The sequence below is a fragment of the Heloderma suspectum genome, chromosome 3, assembly GCF_057233095.1.
Source record: "Heloderma suspectum isolate Gila_16-S chromosome 3, 16-S_ref, whole genome shotgun sequence".
Classification (NCBI taxonomy): Eukaryota; Metazoa; Chordata; class Lepidosauria; order Squamata; family Helodermatidae; genus Heloderma; species Heloderma suspectum.
In genome coordinates, this window is record NC_139460.1 from 105268346 (window position 1) to 105288982 (window position 20637).

General features: G+C 42.7%; 1 protein-coding gene across 3 annotated transcripts in view; it reads left to right on the top strand.

Annotated features, from left to right (window-relative positions):
* Positions 1–3500: 3500 nt before the first annotated feature.
* KLHL15 (kelch like family member 15) overlaps positions 3501–20637 on the top strand; it is a 36605-nt gene continuing 19468 nt past the window's right edge. Inside the window, exons 1-2 of one of the 3 annotated variants that reach the window (XM_084844013.1) lie at positions 3872–3933; positions 4156–4212. The gene's annotated coding sequence lies outside the window, so the exon portion shown is untranslated. The other 2 variants (XM_084844012.1, XM_084844011.1) reach the window with 2 other exon arrangements.

Consider the following 20637-nt stretch of genomic DNA (forward strand, 5'->3'; position numbering starts at 1 on the left):
AGAGCAACTCCAGGCAAATTCCTGCAGGATACATCCAATACTATTATCGATTACACTGCATTCCAGTACATTTCTGAGCTCAATTTGAAGTGCTAGTGCTAATCTTTGAACATTATACCTCTGGATAGCTCAGGGACTACCTCTTCCTCTAGTATCCTCCATGCCAACTTTGGCCATCTAATCAGGCACTGTCTTGTGTACCTACTCCACATGAAGTAAGAATTGCTGCAGGTAGAAACAGGGCCCTTACATCAGTTGTTCCAAGTCTGTAAAACAATCTCCCCCAGAAGTGCAGATTTTTCCTCTTTAGTAGCATTTAGGAGAGGCTGCAAAGTACATATCTTCCTTCGAGCCTTTAGTTAAGTCTCTCCCAAACTGGTACCCTCCAGGTGTTTTGGACTTCAAGTCTCATCAGCCTCATCCACCATGGCCAGTGGTCAAGAATGCTGGGAGTTGTTAGTCCAAAACATCCAGAGGGCACCACCTTGGGGATGTCTGCCCTAGTCTATCTGACAGTTGGTTTTTCTGAGTCAGTGTTTTATTTTCCTTGTGTTTTATGCTCTGCTTTAATGTGTTTCAACAAGTAATGTAAGCTGCCTTGAGTTTGGAGAGAAATGTTTTAAGTGAACAAATAAAACAATGTGCCAGCAGTGTTGGTCTGCCATTTATATAGTCCAGTCTGTACCATCTTTATGCAAGGGAATAAATACACATAAATCAGACATGGACAGAGCAATCCTACACACCAATTATGCTGGGGAGAGTGATATGCTGCTGCTATGCTTGCACAATGTCCACCAAATCCTACACTCATCCAGCTGAGAATACAAGGGAAAGAACACACTGCTTTGAAAAAGTACACAATGTAGCAAAAAAGTCAGCCACACCCTTGGTGCTCATGCCAACACCACCAGTGCCTGCCAATCATGGGCTGTGATGACACCCCCATGCCAGTCGGACACAGAGGGATCTATTCTACTGACACATCCCCAAGACAGTTTTCTGCCCTACACACAACTGCACAGCTGAGCATCATCTATTCCATGAGCTTGTGTCACAGGGGGCAGTGATTCAACTGCTGTGAGTCCCTAGGCATCCCTCCAGGCAGGGGCTAAAGCCTCCTTATTACCACACACTGCTCTCAAATACTGTTTTTGATTGCAGCACACAAAGGGAAGATGTCATACCACAGCACCCAAATAGCTGCCTTTCAGGAGGCCAGCTGAGAGAACACACAGTCATCCTTCTGACAAGAGTTCAGGACTTAGGGAGAAAAAGAGCAGCTTAGGTTTTATATGAAGATGTTTAATGTTTAGAACTTAAAGTATATCTCAACTATAGTCACTGGCTCATGGCCCCAGGTAAGCTACATAGGATTGGATCCTACCCCGTTTTCCCACTTTCCGACCCCCTCCAACAATCAGCCAACATTCCATGTCCACTTAGTACGCTCAGTCTTAAATGGGGTGTTTTGGTTCTCTCCCACAACCCCAGGATTTCCCCCCTAAATATATATATATATTTAATCAATCCTTGGAGTTCCCCCTGAGCCTGCTAATGCCTCCTCTTTGTGTGTGGATAGTGCCTTTTTGGCTACATAAGAATACACACTCAGATAATGTTTGCTGTTAGTACAGGATGTCTATCAATAACCAGATAATAGTAACCCTTCAAATAATAGTATAAAACGTATTTGTAAGCATAGCACTGTGGAAGTCTATAAAATTACTTTACAGGGATATATCTTGGTACAGGAATGTTGGTCTCAGGCTGAAATCCTAAGCACACTTATTAGGGAATAAGCCTCCTTGGACACAATGGAACCTACTTCTGAGTAAACATGCCTAGCATTGTGCTGTAAGTCTTGCAACTACTTAATTCAGAGTAGCTATTAGGAGATCTCTTAACTGAAAGGTTTCTGGATTGAAATCTTGAGTGACACTCTATGGCTGGGTTTGTAAAATCAGCAAGAGAAAATATGCAGTATGGGTTGTTTCCCCCACCCTGTGTGTGCCCGCCATTTGCTTAATTACCTGCACCACATCATGGGTTGCTGTCCGAACTCACTGCTTGTAGTAGGGGTTGTGGGGTGGGTTAGAGGCTACCCCCGCTGTGCCGCATGCTGGGTTCAGACGACACGGCAACCTGTGATGCGGCACGGGTAATTAAGCAAATGCCAGTCTTGTGAGTGGTATGCATGGGGAAACAACCCATACTGTGTGGTTTCCCCCTACAGTCATGAGAACCTGGCCTTAGTGAGATTAAACATTGGCTTGTTGCCTAGATCCTGCAAGAAAAAAGAAGAAAGGAACTCTCAGGTGCATGTCACAAGGAAGTGATATAATAGGCCCAACATGTTTCTACAAAGGTCCTTTTTAGGGGCACTACAAAGTAAGAAAGTAGAATTAACCATTGATATAATGCAATTAGAACATCTGACATTAAAAAAAAACATTAAAAGCACGAGTATTATTATAAAATAGGAAAAGGGATATGTTGTTCAATCCTGTGCATATTATACTCAGAAGTCCTTTTACGTTCAATGAAACTTACTCCCAGGTAAGTGCATATAGGGTTGCAGCCAATGATAAACAAATATAAGGTTATAATTCCAGAACAAACACCGTTAACAAAGACGGATTAACTGGAGTACATTTTGTATATACATGCAAGGAGGTATGGAGGAACTTTAAAGGTACAAGTCACAACCTCCTCCAGTCACCTCTTTGCATATGAGGGAGGAGTGCACATTTATCATTAGGAATGTATGTTCTGCAGTATCTATGTAGGGAATAGTTTACTGTATGAAAAATTAAATGGCCCAGATAACAGTCTGAAGATGCATGAAATTAAACAGGTGTGTCTCTGTAAGCTGCCAGGATGGAAGATTGCCTGGGAACCATACTGCATGTAAGTTGCTCTGAGCTCTTCAGAGGAAGAGTGGGGTATAAACATAACACATAAATAGATGTGCCACATTACTGCGGCAATGTATTTTAGTGGTGTTGTGTTGGACTCCATCTGGTAAGACACAGGCATAAATCAGCCATCAACCTTACTGAGTGAGCCTGGGCCAGTCACTCTTTCTCTCCAGCCTAACCTACCCCCCCAAGAGTGCTATGAGGGTAAATGGGGCCAGGAGACATGTATGCCCCTCAGAGCCCCTCGGAGGAAGGGTCAGACACAAATGTAGTAATATAAATACATCTTTAGCACCCTCGCCAAACTACAGTTCCCAGGAATCTTTGGGGAGGAAGCTATGACAATTTAACTGGTATATAACTGATGTAAGTTTGTACTGAAGATATTTCTAATAAAGGTGCGCCTTAGGCAGAGTTGTCAATGCACTTCCAGAAGTACATGCACGTTCAGGCCCCCCAAAAGGCAGCTTCTTATTTGGTTTAGTATATGAACTAAAGGGCATTGGAGCTGGTGAAACCAAGGCGAAGCAGTCTGTAGAGCCTTGAGGGCAGAGGATGAGGAAATAAACCCACCGAGGCAGATTTTGCGAGGAGAAAGAGCGCGAGAGGCTGCCAAGAATCTGCGAGGCGGGCGGTGAATGGGAAGCGCGGCGCTGAATGGGAACCGAGGTGGGAGGAGGCTCGCCGTACAGGGCGCCGGGAGCGAGGAGGGGCTAGCGTTGCGTGTGGGGTTGGCGGCTTTTGTGAGGCAGCGGCGGCGGCGGCGAATGGAGCGGCCCCGCAAGGGGCGGCCGGTGCGCGTGCAGTGGGAAGGTGGCGACGACGGCAACTGCGACGGCCTCAGCAGCGGCAGCAACTCCGTATTCATGGAGGTTCCTCCTCCTCCCTCTTCTTCTATGCGCGTCCCTCTGCCTTCCCTACAGGTGGCGGCGGCGGCGGAAGTGACGGTCAGTGTGGGGTGCTTGTCTTTGGGGGAAGATGGCGACTGTGGCTGGGCTAGGCAGTGAAGAAGGTAAACAACTGTGAGAGGGAAGGGAGAGGCAGGGACTCTGGGAGGGGGGCGAAGCAGGGGCCGGCGAAAGCCGGTGCCCGGGCAGTGCCGCCCAAAGAGGCCTCACGCACGCAGGCGTACACACAGGAGGTGAGGAGGGAGCCCAGGCGCGACACCTCCGTCACCACATCCCCTACTTCAGCCCCACTGTGAGACTCTCCTCCTCTGTTTTATGTTACCCAGAGACCCCCCTGTCCACAGGTTCAGCGGGAAGAACTGTGTCTTCAGTGCTGCTGAGAGGTAGGTGAAGATGGTAGGGGGCCGTCCTTACCTCTTCTCCCCCCCCCTTCCTTTTCTCTATCTACATTCTCTTTGCCGCTTTTCTAGTCCCACATGGGTTATACTCTTCTCTCCATCGTCCTTGCCAGACTTCATCGTGTTTGGGCCAAAAGGGGCACATCAACTGAATCACTTTTTATCTTCCTCTCCCGTCCCAGTGTTGAAGGAGGAACTGCTTTATTTTAAGATAAGAGCAGGATCTTGGATTAGGCTTCTAGGAGGGTAAAGGCTGCTATGGCTATATAAAGTTGAAGATTTCACTGTCATCAATGGCCATTAGTGGCTACTAGTCCTGATGGCTCTGTGCTACCTCCAGTATCAGAGTCAGGATGCCTGTGTACACCAGTTGCTGGGGAACATGGGCAGGAGGGTGCAGTTGAACTCATGCCCTGCTTGTGGGCAGCTGGTTGGCACTGTGTGAACAGAATGCTGGATTAGATGGACCCTTGGTCCGATCCAGCATGGCTCTTTTCATGTTCTTATATGAGATCTTAATGATATAGGGTGGGATACAAATCTTTTAAATAAAGAAAATAAATAAATAGTGCCATGATCCTAATAGCTCAAGTTTGATGCTTCTCAGATGTTCCTGTTGCTAATGGGGAAGTTGTGTGATGTCTCTGGGTGTCAGTAAGGCATCTTGTCCTCTCAGGTGTTTTCATTTCTCTAAAGAGGGTGGTATGGTGAAGCTGTGTTTCCCTCTTTCTGGTTCCTCAGAAAAACCAACCATGATGAACAAGGTGGGGAAGAAGATTGGCATTTGTCCTGGCCTTGTGTGTGTGAGCATACTAGTGATGGCTTCAGGAACACAGCACTCTGAAGTCTTCAATACTTAAAATGCACATGATAGGGAAAACTGTTACAAACTTGGAGTTTTATCTCCATGTTAGTCATACTTAAGTCCCACTCATTTCCATGGGCGTACGCCAAGTACGACTAATACTGGATACAACCCTTGCTTTACATTCATCTCTATCCATATTTTAATCCTCGTTTGCATGAAGGTCCTCTGGTATAGTTTCCTTTCTGTTTCATTTTTTTGTTCGGGATAGTACTATAAAATGTCTGAAAGTTTCTTTTCGTGGGGATTATGCTAAAATAATTAGTGGAGGTTTATTATTAGTGTGGATTATGTCCACTCCCAGGTGAATTGGAGTGACTGATGCACTTATTAAATTACCACTTTACTGTCAAATCATGACCCACTGGAGGCTTGATATGCATATTTCTATGAGACTGTAAACTGCAAGACATGATCATTGGCTTTATTGGTGCCTTGGAATCCTTGGGAGAAAGGTGGGATATAAGTGTAATAAACAAATATTTATTTTTTTAAAACAGAATTAGGGCTGCTACATGATTAAAGAAATCTTTAAACAATAATTTTGAAGGGCGGGGGGAGCTCCACCGACTTGCCTCCTCCAGAAACAAGCATTCTGCTTATTTTGGGTTTCCCGGGAAGCACTAAATGTTGCACAAGCTTGCACAACAGAATTGGTGAGAGCGTAAGCACCCTGTTATCTATTTCTGCAAAAACTGAGACACACTTCATTATGTCAGACTTTGTATCAGACTTCCAACTGCTGAAATGGATGGCACTCATATTTGAAGAAGTCTTTGAGATCTCTTGATTGTAACTGGTGACTCTTCATATGAAGAGGTCATATGACCTTCAGTCTTCATAACAGCACCCTTTTCTGATTTGCAGATAGTGAGAAATTTTATCATTGATTTCCTCTGACTGGTCAAAGAGTCATGTTTGCCAAAACTTCTTAAACTATATCTGTCATATGCATTTTTAGTGTCTTTACATCATCATCCTGCATTATGATGGTATCCTCTTCAAGAACTAAATATCCTTTACTGTCTCCTAGAGAGAATGGCCCGAATCTTCAGAAGAAGTCATAGAATCATAGAATAGTAGGGTTGGAAGGGGCCTACAAGGCCATCGAGTCCAAAGTCATTATTGCCTTTACACCACTATGAAAATTGTGCAATTTGAGTACACTCTACTCAGTATAGTGGGGTATTCAGCATGTCCAAAATCACTGGGAATCCCAGAAAATATTCAATCATTGGGAATTCCAAAAATCAACCAAAATCCATTATTGGAGGAAACATATGTAGGTTAAGTGATCATGAAATATGATTACCTATCCCTCTTTATTTCCTTTTTACTAGATGATTGTACATATAGATAAACAACTGGTTAGGTGACAATTTGTGATTATCTTTTGATTTCACCTGGGCTGAAATCTGACTTCTTAATTTTAAAAATTATGACAACATACTTAAAACCGGAATGCTAACTGTGGCATGCTTTCTTCCCCTCCCTCTTGATATTTTGTACCATTCTTCAGAAGACATTTTGCTCACTGGTGCCTTGACGTGTGTTTCACATTCTCATTTAATTGGAACACAGAAAGCTGTCAATGGCTACATTTAAATATAATGCTAAATATAGTGCAGGCATGAGGAACCTCTTTTAGCCTGAGGGTTGAATTCAGTTTTGGAGAAGTTCTTGGGGGGCGCATTACAGTGGTGGGTGGGGCTGAAGGCAAAAGGGGTGGGGCCAAAAATACAAAAGATTTTTTTTTAAATACCAGCATATTTTAGATTAAAACTTTTACTGCCAATAATTAAGCTTTAGGAGAGGCATTTCAGACTTTTAGAATGGGGGAACACCTGCACAAAAGCCATGAAACCGAACAATCGGTGGTTGGGGGAAAGGGAGTTAGACAAAGCGGGCATGGCCATATGGGAACCCTGGATTTGGCCCCTGGGCCTGAAGTTTCTCACCCCTGGTTTAGCACCACAGAAATGAGCATAGGAGAGACTTTGGCTCATGTCCTCCGTCCTCTCTTCTCTTCCTATGGCACAGCTATGAGGAGGAGATCAGAAGCATTTGCTTCTGCTTTCAATTAACTGGGGTTTATTATCATGGCTGAAACAGAACAAACTGTGGTTAATTTTAACTATTGTTTGACCAAACAAGCCAATTCAAATCGTGTTTTGTGATCCTAGCTTGTTTGGTTTATCCAAAGTTAAAACTAGCCAGTTGCCTGTTCATAACAAAACCCCCAGTTAGTTGAAAAAGCATTATTTCTGATCTCTTCATGGCCATGGTAGAAGGGGAGCAGGTGTGTGAATGTAATACTGAACTATTGTTTGGCCTCATTTGGATGCAATGCTAATGCGTGGGCATGTCTTATTCTAGTTATGAGAGAAACAAGGAAGTAGGAATTACCTATGCCAGGCTTGTTTACCTTTTTATTGACTAAAACATTAATCCAACTACCAGTCACCTAGAATTTTGTAAACTGCCTTTCTCTGTGAAGCCACCAAACATAAGCATAAATGGTCTTTCTCTATGGCCTGGTTTGCATGTAACAACAATACCGAGTATGGGTTATCTTTGAATCGTGGGTTGTCATTACGTGTGAACCCTGAACTATGGTTTAGCCATGAGTTGTTAACCACAGAGAACCCAGGGTTTTCTGAACTCTGGGTTGTTCATGGTTGTGAACTGTGGGTTGTTCGTGGGTAACAATCTTAGTTAAACCATAGTGCACAGTTTGCACATAACAACAACCCATGATTCAACCATAACCCACACTCACCCCGTAGTCTGGGTTGTTGTGTGTGAACCAAGTCATAAACCTGGGGTTATACCACACCTGCTTCGTTTACACGACATGACAACCTCTTGAGTGGGTTTTGGATATGCAAAATGGCGGCTGCACATACCGCAGCCTCACCACAGGTTAAATAACCCGTGGTGGGCTGTTATGTTATGCAAACCGGCGCTTTGTGTATCTCACAGCAACCAATGAATTGTCTTTGCAGAGGTAAATGAGCTGGTCTGTAGAAATAATGGATATCTGTCTCAGATTCAGGTGTTCAGTTGCCTCTTTCACAAAATTTAATGCATGCAAAATTATTGACACAGAATGAACAGGTTCTTTGAACAGAAGTAGAAGATCAAGTTCAGATAAAGGACAAACAGGCTGATTCTGTGAAGTGAGAAATTCCAACAATGTTTTTTATCATCTTCCTAATGTGTTGTTCTCGGGCAGCAGTGTTTCTGCATTAATTATCAACAGCCTCAGAAACGCAGACGATACCACCCTAATGGCAGAAAGTGAAGAGGATCTAAAGAGCCTCTTGTTGAGGGTGAAAGTGGGGAGTGCAAAAGCTGGTTTGAAATTCAACATTAAAAAAACTAAGATCATGGCATCCGGCCCCATTGCGACTGAACAGCAACAATGCCAATTGGATTTGATTCCTTATTCACAGTTTTTTGAATGGGTCACATGAAAGCATAATTGAACATCACTTGACATGTCAGGTCAAATTTGAGATTCAAAAGGTGGTATATAAATTACTTTATAAACAATCTGAGAAGTCATTTTGGAAAATATCTGCCACTTCCAAATGAGACTAAGTTCAAATTGGCCTTATACTTTATTTTGATCAGCATGTCATGACACACTACATTTTATTCAGATTTCATGCTTTCACTCTGAAGTGAGCATTTCCCCATCTTAACGGCTCAGTTGTTGTTGTTGTTGTTGTTCAGCCGTTCAGTCGTGTCTGACTCTTCATGACCCCATGGACCATAGCACGCCAGGCCTTCCTGTCCTGCGCTCTCTCCTGGAGTGTGCTCAAGTCCATATTCATGGCATCGGTGATGCTATCTAGCCATCTCATCCTCTGCCGTCCCCTTCTCCTTTTGCCTTCAGTCTTTCCCAGCATCAAGGTCTTTTCCAGAGAGTTTTCTCCTCGCATTAGGTGGCCAAAATATTTGAGCTTCAGCTTCAGTATCTGTCCTTCCAATGAGCACTCAGGGTTGATTTCCTTTAGGATGGACTGATTTGACCTCCTGGCAGTCCAGGGGACTCGTAAGAGTCTTCTCCAGCACCACAGTTCGAAAGCATCGATTCTTTGGTGCTCAGCCTTCCTTATAGTCCAGCTCTCACAGCCATACATTACTACTGGGAAAACCATAGCTTTGATTAGACGGACCTTTGTCGGCAAGGTGATGTCTCTGCTTCTTACTATGCTGTCTAGGTTGGCCATAGCTTTCCTCCCAAGGAGCAAGTGTCTTTTAATTTCATGGCTATACTCACCGTCTGCGGTGATCTTGGAGCCCAAGAAAATAAAATCTGTCACTGCTTCCATTTCTTCCTCTTCTATATGCCAGGAAGCGATGAGGCCAGATGCCATGATTTTAGTTTTTTTAATGTTGAGTTTCAAACCAGCTTTTGCATTCTCCACTTTCACCCTCAACAAGAGGCTCTTTAGATCCTCTTCGCTTTCTGCCATTAGGGTGGTATCGTCTGCGTATCTGAGGTTGTTAATAATTCTACCGGCAATCTTAATTCCGACCTGTGATTCATCCAACCCGGTGTTTCTCATGATGTACTCTGCATATAAGTTAAATAAGCAGGGTGACAATATGCAGCCTTGTTGTACTCCTTTCCCAATTTTGAACCAATCGGTTGTTCCATGTCTGGTTCTTACTGTTGCTTCTTGACCCTCATACAGGTTTCTTAGCAGACAGGTAAGGTGGTCTGGTACTCCCATCTCTTTCAGAATTTGCCACAGTTCGTTGTGATCCACACAATCAAAGGCTTTAGCGTAGTCAGTGAAGCAGAAATAGACATTTTTCTGGAATTCTCCTGCTTTCTCCATGATCCAGCGAATGTTGGCGATTTGATCTCTAGTTCCTCTGCCTCTTCGAAACCCAGCTTGTACTTCCGGTAGTTCTTGGTTCACATGCTGCTGAAGCCTAGCTTGTAGGATTTTGAGCATAACCTTGCTGGCATGTGAAATGAGCGCAATTGTACGGTAGTTTGAACACTCTTTGGCATTGCCCTTCTTTGGAATTGGAATGTCAACTGACCTTTTCCAGTCTTGTGGCCACTGTTGAGTGTTCCAAATTTGTTGGCATATTGAGTGCAGCACTTTAACAGCATCATCTTTTAGAGTCTTAAATAGCTCAGCTGGAATACTGTCATCTCCGCTAGCTTTGTTGTTAGCCATGCTTCCTAAGGCCCACTTGACTTCACTCTCTAGGATGTCCGGCTCAAGTTCAGTGACCGCACTATCATGGCTATCAGGGACATTCAGATCTTTCCTGTCTAGTTCTTCTGTGTATTCTTTCCACCTCTTCTTAATCTCATCTGCTTCTGTTAGGTCCCTGCCTTCTTTGTCCTTGATCATGCCCGTCTTTGCACAAAACGTACCCTTGAGATCTCCGATTTTCTTGAAGAGATCTCTAGTCTTTCCCATTCTGTTGTTTTCCTCCATTTCTTTGCATTGTTCATTTAAGAAGGCCTTCTTGTCTCTCCTTGCTATTCTCTGGAACTCTGCATTCAGTTGGATATATCTTCCCCTTTCTCCCTTGCTTTTTGCTTCCCTTCTTTCCTCAGCTACTTGTAAAGCCTCATCAGACAGCCGCTTTGCTTTCTTGCATTTCTTTTTCTTTGTTTGGATTTCGTTGCTGCCTCCTGAACAATGTTACGGACCTCCGTCCATAGTTCCTCAGGCACTCTGACTATCAGGTCTAATCCCTTAAATCTATTCCTCACCTCCACTGTATATTCATAAGGGATATGATTTAGGTCATACCTGAACGGTTTAGTGGTTTTCCCTACGTTCTTCAATTTAAGCCGAAATTTTGCAAGAAGCAGCTCATGATCTGAGCCACAGTTAGCTCCAGGTCTTGTTTTTACTGACTGTATGGAGCTTCTCCATCTTTGGCTGCAAAGGACATAATCAATCTGATTTCGATATTGACCATCTGGTGATGTCCATATGTAGAGTCGCCTCTTGTGCTGTTGGAAAAGAGTGTTTGCTATGATCAGCATGTTCTCTTGGCAAAACTCTATTAGCCTTTGTCCTGCTTCATTTTGTACACCAAGGCCATGCTTGCCTGTTATCCCGGTGATTTCTTGACTTCCTACTTTAGCATTCCAATCCCCTATGATGAAGAGGACATCTTTTTTTGGTGTTAGTTCTAGAAGGTGTTGTAGGTCTTCATAGAACCGATCAACCTCAGCTTCTTCGGCCTCAGTGGTTGGGGCATAGACTTGAATTACTGCGATGTTGAATGGTTTGCCTTGGATTCGTACTGAGATCATTCTGTCATTTTTGAGGTTGTACCCCAGTACTGCTTTTCCCACCCTTTTGTTGACTATGAGTGCTACTCCATTTCTTCTAAGGGATTCTTGCCCACAGTAGTAGATATAATGGTCACTTGAATTAAATTCGCCCACGCCTGTCCATTTTAGTTTGCTGATTCCCAAGATGTCGATGTTCAGTCTTGCCATCTCATGTTTGACCACTTCCAGCTTACCTTGATTCATTGATCTTACATTCCAGGTTCCTAAACAATATTGTTCCTTACAGCATCAGACTTTCATTTCACCACCAGACACATCCACAGCGGAGTGTCCTTTCAGCTTTGGCCCAGCCGCTTCACAGTTTCTGGTGCTACTTGGAAATTCCCTCTTCTCTTCCCCAGTAGTATATTGGACAAAACTTCCGACCTGAGGGGTTCATCTTCCGGCGTCATCTCTTTTAGCCTTGTGATACGTTCCATGGGGTTTTCTTGGCAAGAATACTGGAGTGGGTTGCCATTTCCTTCTGCAGTGGACCACATTTTGTCTGAACTCTCCACTATGACCTGTCCGTCTTGGGTGGCCCTGCACGGCATAGCTTATGGCTTCACTGACTTATGCAAGCCCCTTCGCCACAACAAGGCAGTGATCCATGAAGGGGCTCAGTTGTTACCTAAAACTTAATTTTAGCACATTAGATGGATAGTCTGTGGTGAATATAAAATCTTATAAAGGGAATAAACTTGTACTGCCTACTACAGGAACCAGAAGAAAATTTGAGAAATGCTAATTGGTTTTCTTATTGTTAAGAAGGCTGTAGGTTTAGGTGGCGATAAGGTGATTTATAGTGCAATCCTACATATGTTTAGACAGAAAAAAGTCCTACAGCTCCCAGCATGTTCCAGCCAGCCATGCTGGGAGTTGTAGGACTTTTTTCCTTTCTAAATATGGCATAGGATTGCACCCTTAATTGTAGTGTTTGAGACTCTTCTGATTGGGCAAGATTGACTGATGACTGAGATAGCAGAAATATAATTGGTTGCTGTTGCTACATATATGTGGCTTATAATGAACATCAAGAAGATTGAAGACACATTATCAAACTCAAGGCCATTTTTAAGATCCGAAGAACTACTATGCTTGAAGGTCATGCTTTGCAGAATGATGATCTAAAGATGTAGTTTAAGCTGTTATAGAAATATTAAGTGGTGTTGACCTTTTGCTCTTTTTTTTTACAACTTTAGTTATAACTGTTTCTGAATTTTGAATTCAGTGGCAACTCCACCTATTTCTCAAGAGTGCTCTTCCACTCTGCTGCTTGCCTTTTAAGGGCTGGCAACCTTAGAAACATTTGGAAATGTTACCAACATTAACTTAAAACACAGTGGATTTGACCTTGCTAAACTGAATGTCCATAAGCAATTTTCATTCTTGGTGAATACGGCCAAAATCTATGAAAACGCTGAGTTGTTTGCAGAGTTTATAGCAAGACGGCTTCAAAATGCATAAACAGTAAGGTTTCATATAATAAGTACTTAGGCTAGGCATCTTTGATGTTTCTAGCCATTTCCTTTCTCATTCTCACCTTTGCCCTACAACTTTCAGAACAAAGGTGAGAGCAGTATGGTGCAAGGAGGTCCATAAGTACATAGTTCACACTTGTAGAAGCAGGATGGTACATGCATATGTGGAAGAATAGGTAGAAAGCTGTTATGTATGTATATATGTGACTACAACTCTACATTTAGTTATACTCAGTGTTCTGGGTTTTCTGGAAATTTTGAACTGGAAAATTTTCTTATGCAAATTAGGCTAATTTGCATTGGAATATTTGCATTGGAAAAATTTCAGCTAGTATCAGAAAATTTTCAGTTTGCATCAGAATATCACCAGAGAGTGATCTAATTTAGCATATTTATTGTATTTGTATTTAGAAAACAACAAAGCTAAAAAAGTATCCCATGTTAATTTTTTGTCCCAATACTCCACAGGTATTTGACCTGATTTATTTGAGGAAAAAAAATAAAGCGCACATAACATTTACACGTTATGTCATGTAGAGAAATTTATTGGAATACTTGTAAAAAAGATGAAAGACAATGGCATGTACTTCCCTTACATGGTTTAAATGTAAGAAAAAACGAACAGAGGTACTGCAACTGTTAACACACTAATTCAGCCTTCCCCAGCCTGGGGGGATAATCACTTGAAAAACATTAATTACAACTCTGAAACTTCCAAACTTGCCTAATATTGTATTTGCAGGTGGCATCCATTTATTTTTACTAATGAACTTTGGAAATAGAAAATTTATGTTTTGGAAAATTTTCTACTCCTCATCACTGGTTATGCATAAATATATATAATATTGTATACAGGACTTCAGACTATAGCTGTAGTCTAATAAGTCAGTTTTGCATTTACAAAGCAGTTCCTCACTGCCAAAAGTCTATGGCGGGAAGAAGAGCCTCTTTTCTAATCCATCTGCCATAGCCTGCAGTGGGACCCCTGTGTACACACAGGCTCTGGGTCGTGGCCATTGTGTAGCACCTTTTACAAGTCAGCTCCACACAAATGCTAAAAGCATTGAGGAGGACCTCACCTCCAGCCCTGGCTGTGCAGGTGCAACCCCTGATGTCTGCAATTTTAGCACAACATCTGAAAGGGGAAATCTATATGCATACAGGTGAATATGCATAGGCTTTTCATATGATCGGGAACCTCAACTGCACAGGGTTCCCTATTTCATGGAGAGCTTATGCATGTACAGCTGTATGGGCATAGATCCCCCTTGTTCCTATGTTCAGCATGTCTGAAAATTAGTGTGGAACCAATAGGACATGCCACCTTTGGGTGCCAGCATGGTACTGCTCCTTCTACACATTTAGTGTACTCGTGGAGCTGGTCTTGTGTAAACAAGGCTGAGCCTCACTGACTCACAAGGACACTAAGCCCTGCTTTACACCTAATGACAATCCAGGGTACAGGTTGAGTATTGGTTGGTGATGGTTTGTCATTACATGCAACCCCTGCACTGTTTTAACTATGGGTTGTTAACCACGAACAACCCAGACTTCACAACCCAACAACAAACCCTTGGTTCTCTTTCTGGGTTCTTCATGGTTAACAACACAGAGTTAAATGATAGGGCAGACTTCACATGTAATGAAAGCCCATGATTCAACACCAACCCATAGTCTATACTTTGAGTTGTCGTTACATGTGAAGCAGCTCTAAAGGTGTCAGTGGACTTCACTAGCAAGTGATAAGCTGAAATTCAATGCAGGTGCATACCCCAATTACTAGTATGAACAGTGCCTTGGTTGCCCTGATGGATGACCTTTATCAAGAAAGCGACGGGCGGGGGGGTACAACCCTGTTAATTTTACTCTATCTCTTGGCTTTTGATACCATCGACCATGGTATCCTCCTGTATCAACTCTGTAGGATGGGCATTGGCGGCACTGTGTTACAGTGGTTCCAGTCCTACCTGCAGGGTCAATTTCAGAGAGTTACATTGGGTGACCATTCTTCGGCCCCTTGGCAATTGAGCTATGGGGTTCCACAGGGTACCATTTTGACCCCAATGTTTAACATCTATATGAAACCACTGGCAGTAGTCATTAGGGCATTTGGAGCCAAGTGCCATCAGTACGCTGATGACACACAGCTCTATCTCCTGCGACATCTGAATCAGGAGAGGCTGTGCAATTCCTGGATCAGCTCCTAAACTCATTAATGGGCTAGATGAGGGACACTAAACTAAAACTGAATCCTGGCAAGACGGAAGCCCTGTGGGTGAGTGGTTCCAGAGTCCAGGAGATACGCTCATTACCCGTTCTGGATGGGGTTGCTTTCACTCTGAAAGATCAGGCTCGTAGTCGGGGGGTACTCCTAGATCCGTCATTGCTGTTGGAGGCCCAAGAAGCGATGGTGGCTTGGAGTGCCTTTTACCATCTTTGGCTGGTTCATCAACTATGGCCTCTCCTGGGCTGGATTACTGCAATGTGCTCTATGTGGGGCTGTCCTTAAGGCTGCTTCGGAAGGTGGAGCTGGTGCAGAACGCAGCAGCTTGGCTGTTGTTGGGAGCTGCCTCCTTTCAGCATGCAACTCCTTTGCTGAGGGAACTGCACTGGCTGCCTATTCACTACCTGGCCAGGTTTAAGGTTTTGGCACTAGTGTACAAAGCCCTAAATATCTTGGGACCAGGATACCTGAGTGAGCACCTTCTCCCTTACCAACCTGCCCAGTCACTGAGGCCATCAGAGGACATGCTGTTGGTGGTTCCACATGGACCTATGGCCCAATTGGAGTCCATCAGGAGAAGAACCTTCAGTGTGGTGGCCCCCTTTCTTTGGAACTCCCTGCCCCTGCAGGTCACGCAGGCACCAAGACTGCTGCTTCCGGCACCTCCTGAAAACAGCTCTTTTCTAGAAAGCATTTCTTAACTGACCAGCCACAGTTTTATTGGCATTCTGTTTTTAAAAGAACGGTTTTCATATGGTGTTTTCTTCTTCTTCTTCTTCTTTTTTTTACTCTTTATGTTCACTGCTCCGGAATCTATTTTAGATGTGAAGCAGTATACAAATGTTGTAAATAAATAAACACTGGACATCTCTGTGTCTTCTCCTTTTCTGTCCCCTCCCCCCCCCCGCCCATCTTGTACATGAAGCCTGCCTTGCAACAGCAGCCAGTACCTCCACAGCACAAAATACTGGGTTGTTGGAGTTGGTTGTTGTCTGGGAAATGAGGGACCTGCAATAGCAGTTAGGAAGGCATTTGCACTTGCAGAATTCAAGCTTTATTTGCCAGAAACTATTAGGAAGTACATTTATTCTTCAATGAGCTTCCCCCTTTCTTTTTACCCACAATTTTAATTTGACATCTAGCAGCAGTATATGTTTAAATATAGTAAGTAATATAAATGATGAACTGTTTTCTTGTGTAATAGCTTTTGGGAAAGTAGTGTTTTATATGAATCTGTATCCAGAATTACACTAGTTTTAAGGTTCGCATACACAAGCGCACGCACACATGCCTTTTGCTAATGTACGGGCAGACCTGTTCTCATCTTTGCTATGTTGCATTGAAACACAGCTTGTAATATAATTTCTGTTTGTTTTTTTAATTGTTGTACGATTGTTAGCTGCTTTGAAAGCTATTGCTAAAGGACAGAATATAGAATTTAAAATAATTAAATAAAATAGAGCACAACATTCTTCTTGGAAAAAATATAATATATAAAATAGCTTTGGACAAAATTATGCTTTGTGGTAAATTCCTTCTTAATAATCACCAGGATTTTTCTTCTTGCACTTGTGGCACAAATCATTTAAGTAGTTTGCTGTATGGCCTTATTTGTTGTTCAAAATACTGCAGCAGCCGTCAACTTCTGTAAGAGTAGTACCACAACAATGGACATGTGCCCTTGAGGGAAATAAATATTTGTTTATTTTCAACAACTTGAGTAAAGAAGCTGTTGGGTGTTTAGTTAGCTGCTTGTGCAGTCAAAGAGATTTCATATATGATTAAGGGGAAATGTAGTTACAGTGGAAATGTTCTCCTTAAAGGAAGATATTCCCAAATGATATGCTGTAGGCTTCAGAAAAATGAATTTGTTAGGTCATGGGATTTTACGCAACTGTATAAGGTTTTTCCTCCCAAATTGGAGAACACTGGACCATGTAGAAAAAAGAACATGGAAGTGGAAGGGCGTGAGTACTAACACATTTTCTGTATATAGTTTTAGTATATTTTACAGCTGAAATTCCTGTCTTGGCTCTGTGCAAAGGATCTATCTACCTGATGTAGTTGAACACGCTATTTTGCAGAGGCTGCATTTATCCTCTGCAAAATAGCCTTCTTATTATGATATTCAGTTAATTTACTGTACATCTAGACATATTTGATATTACTTTGTTGGGTAAACTGAAGCGTGGTTTGGGAAACACTTGAAAAATTTGACTAGTTGGGAACATTTGATGGATCTGGGTGGACACTTTAGTAGGAGTATTGCAGGAATGTTTTTTTTTTATGGTGGAGTGAACTCAGCTTCATCTTTATTAGCCATGATCTGTAGTCTGCTTGTGTGTTCTGGGAACAGATGTATGTTTTAAAAACATGGAGGAGTTCTTTCAGTATTTGTCGTGTTTTGCCTGGATGTGCATAACCAGTCAACGTGTTATAGCTATCACTTTTTTTCCATTTGGGGTCCATAACATGTCTCACTGGTTACAGGCTGGATTAACCATCTATGTGAAGATTCTCCATGGCAGCTGCTGCCAGAGTATACCATCTCATTGTAGAATTTCTGGGGTGGACATTTCCTGAATTCTGAGATCTGTCATCTTAACCAGAAAAACTCTATATTGCTAAGGCAGGAAAAATCCAATTTTTAGCAACTTGTTTTGATTTGTATTTTCATATATTTAATGTTCTTTGTGAATCTGAGTATATGTCTCCTGACAGCTGAAGGCTACTGAAAAACATTTATGCTTGATTGCCTCTCTACTAGGGCCAATATTGATAAGCTTATGACCTGGATCTTGCATTTCAGGGCAAGCCTTTGGTACACTGGGAGTGCAGAGTTATTCTTAACCCCCAACCAACTCACCAGTTCTTTTCTGGGCCTCCATATGGCCAAGAACTTACCAAAGCCAGCATAGAATGGCCACCAATCCAGTTGTTTTCAGTAGGTCTCTGGGAACATAGTGCTTATTTATTTATTTATTACATTTATATCCCGCCTTTCTTCCTCCTTAAGGAACCCAAGGTGGCATACATAATCCTCCTCCATTTTATCCCCACAACAACAACCCTGTGAGGTGGGTTGGGCTGAGAGTCTGTGACTGGCCCAGAGTCACCCAGTGAATGTCCATGACCGAGTGAGGACTAGAACCCAGATTTCCTGACTCCCAGTCCAACACATTGGGAGGTCAGTTGTTTCAGGGACTACTTGCTGTATTTCTTTCTTGTCAGACATAAAATAGGAACCTAAAATATGTTATGTATAACTTGGTTTGCACATAAAATCGTGTTTGGTATCTTAAATTTAAAAGTATAGTTTATTCAGACAATGATTACAAATTTATTAACTGAGTTTCAAACTTTTAAAATATAATGGTAATTTTACCAAGTTATATATAATATAACTTTAGGAACATAAAGGCTGCTTTCTGTTCCTAAAGCAGCCTTTTCCAACGTGGTACTCTCCAGATGTTTTGAACTACACTGCCCAGCATTCCTAACCATTGGCCATGCTGCCTGAGACTGATGGGAGCTGAAGTCCAAAATATCTGGAGGGTACCAGGTGGGAGAAGGATGTTGTAAGGCAATAAAATGACTTTAGATCTGTGAAGAGCACTTCAAAAAGGTACCCCCCCCCCCCCCGGATTTCCATTTTTCCCAAAACATTCTAGGAAAAACCCTGTTTTCTATCGTTTCAAAATTTCTGGCAATTTTATATCTGTAATTGCAGGAATGTATTTATTTACATAAGTTATATCCTGCACCTTCTAAAACTTCTGTGTTACTAGGGTAGTTAAGAATGCTGGATAAAATAACAATATAATATTCAAAATACTAAAATCAAACAAATAATAGGCACCAGGTGGGCCTCCTTGGGGAGGGTACTCCAAAGGTGTGGAGCCACCACTGAAAAGGGGATCTCTTTAGTCACTACCCCCTGCACCTCAGATGATGGGGGCTCCCAGGGAAAGGCTCCAGATGACTATCACAGTGTCTGGGTGGATTGATACAGGAGCGGGTAGTGATATCTGATTCATAAGGTGTATAGCACTTAAATACCTTTATTTGTGCAGTATGGCTCTGGATACTTCTTGTGCTATAATTTATTGAATTGGGAAATGTAGCATTTCAAATTCTGGTTAGCAGCAAATGCTAGTTAACATTAACTATTAAGACCAGTACCAACATGAGCATGAGTCATAGGTCTGCACTCTTGACATGGTTCCTCCAGTAAGCATTATTCATCAGGTGTGCAAAGGATCTAATATCTTGTGTTGGCTCTCCATTAGGTTACTGTTTTTCACCAGGCTTTGTGACATTTTTACTCACTACTCTTGCCATGGTGAGTGTGGTGCCACCCTCTGGTAACTGATAACAATCAGCCTTCCTCCTAATGTTGAAGCTGCAGAGGCGAGTGTGGATTGTTCTAGCAGCTATGTATTGAACCCCACCTGCTCCCCACTCTGAGGTTGGGAGAAAGGCTGGGGTGCATGGTGTAGGGGCCAGCAGTGTCTTGGCCATGCAGGGCCAAACCACTAACTCCCCACCCTTCCTTCTCTAGATCAGCAAAGGTGCTGTGACCTTCCTTGGTGCTCTTTGGTGGCACTCCAAGCTCTGATGTCCAGCATTGCCCAAGCTGGCATGCTGCCTGCCTGCCTTTCCTTCAGGCAAGGTTGGCAGGGCAGAACTTTTGTTGGCTACTTTTTAGACAGTGTTTAACTACTGCCTTCTGGAAGACTGGTCATTGAAGAGCATTGATCTGTATCTCCATTTGTTTGCTTCTCACTCTAAACACTGACTGGGCTCACACTTAAATAAGCCACTGTGGCTTAATCAAGCCATGGTGGATTGCAGTGTGTGCTGGCAGCCATTTTGAATATTCAGCCCCTGGTGGGGGTTTACCATAGTTTGTTATGTCATCAGAACCCAGGTGGAAGAGATTGAGGGTTAAATAATCCTCAAATAACCCATGGTCTGTTTGTTTAACTCTGACATAACCCATGTTCACCGGGTTGACATGATATGACAACCCCCCAAGTTGGGTTAGCATGTGCAACCTGGTACCCAAAGGTGCCACAGCTTGTCATTGGTTAAATTACTCATGACAAGCCACGGCGTGTCGTCTGAACTCAGTCATTTCTATAGGTAAACAGTTTCTCATCTTGTGTTTATTGTTCTGACTAATTCTGCTATAATTTAAAGGGTGTAAGACAATCTTAATTCAGTTGAACATACTTTTTTGTTAACATGCCTCCCTAAAACAGGCAAAATGGATGACAGAAAGATCTGGCAATGCAAGAATAGGACTAATGTGGTTGCCAATGAAGTAAACACACCCACTCATCAGTTTAATTTGACACAGGCTGAAAGTGTGGCTACACTTTTTGTCTATTCTGTGTTTCAGTTATTTTACTTTAGATGTGTATATGAAATTAGCTGAGAAGATTGGGATGTAGTGACTACATCAAAGACACTTTGAAGCCAGCAGAGTGGGAGGAGCAGCAGAGGGACTTCA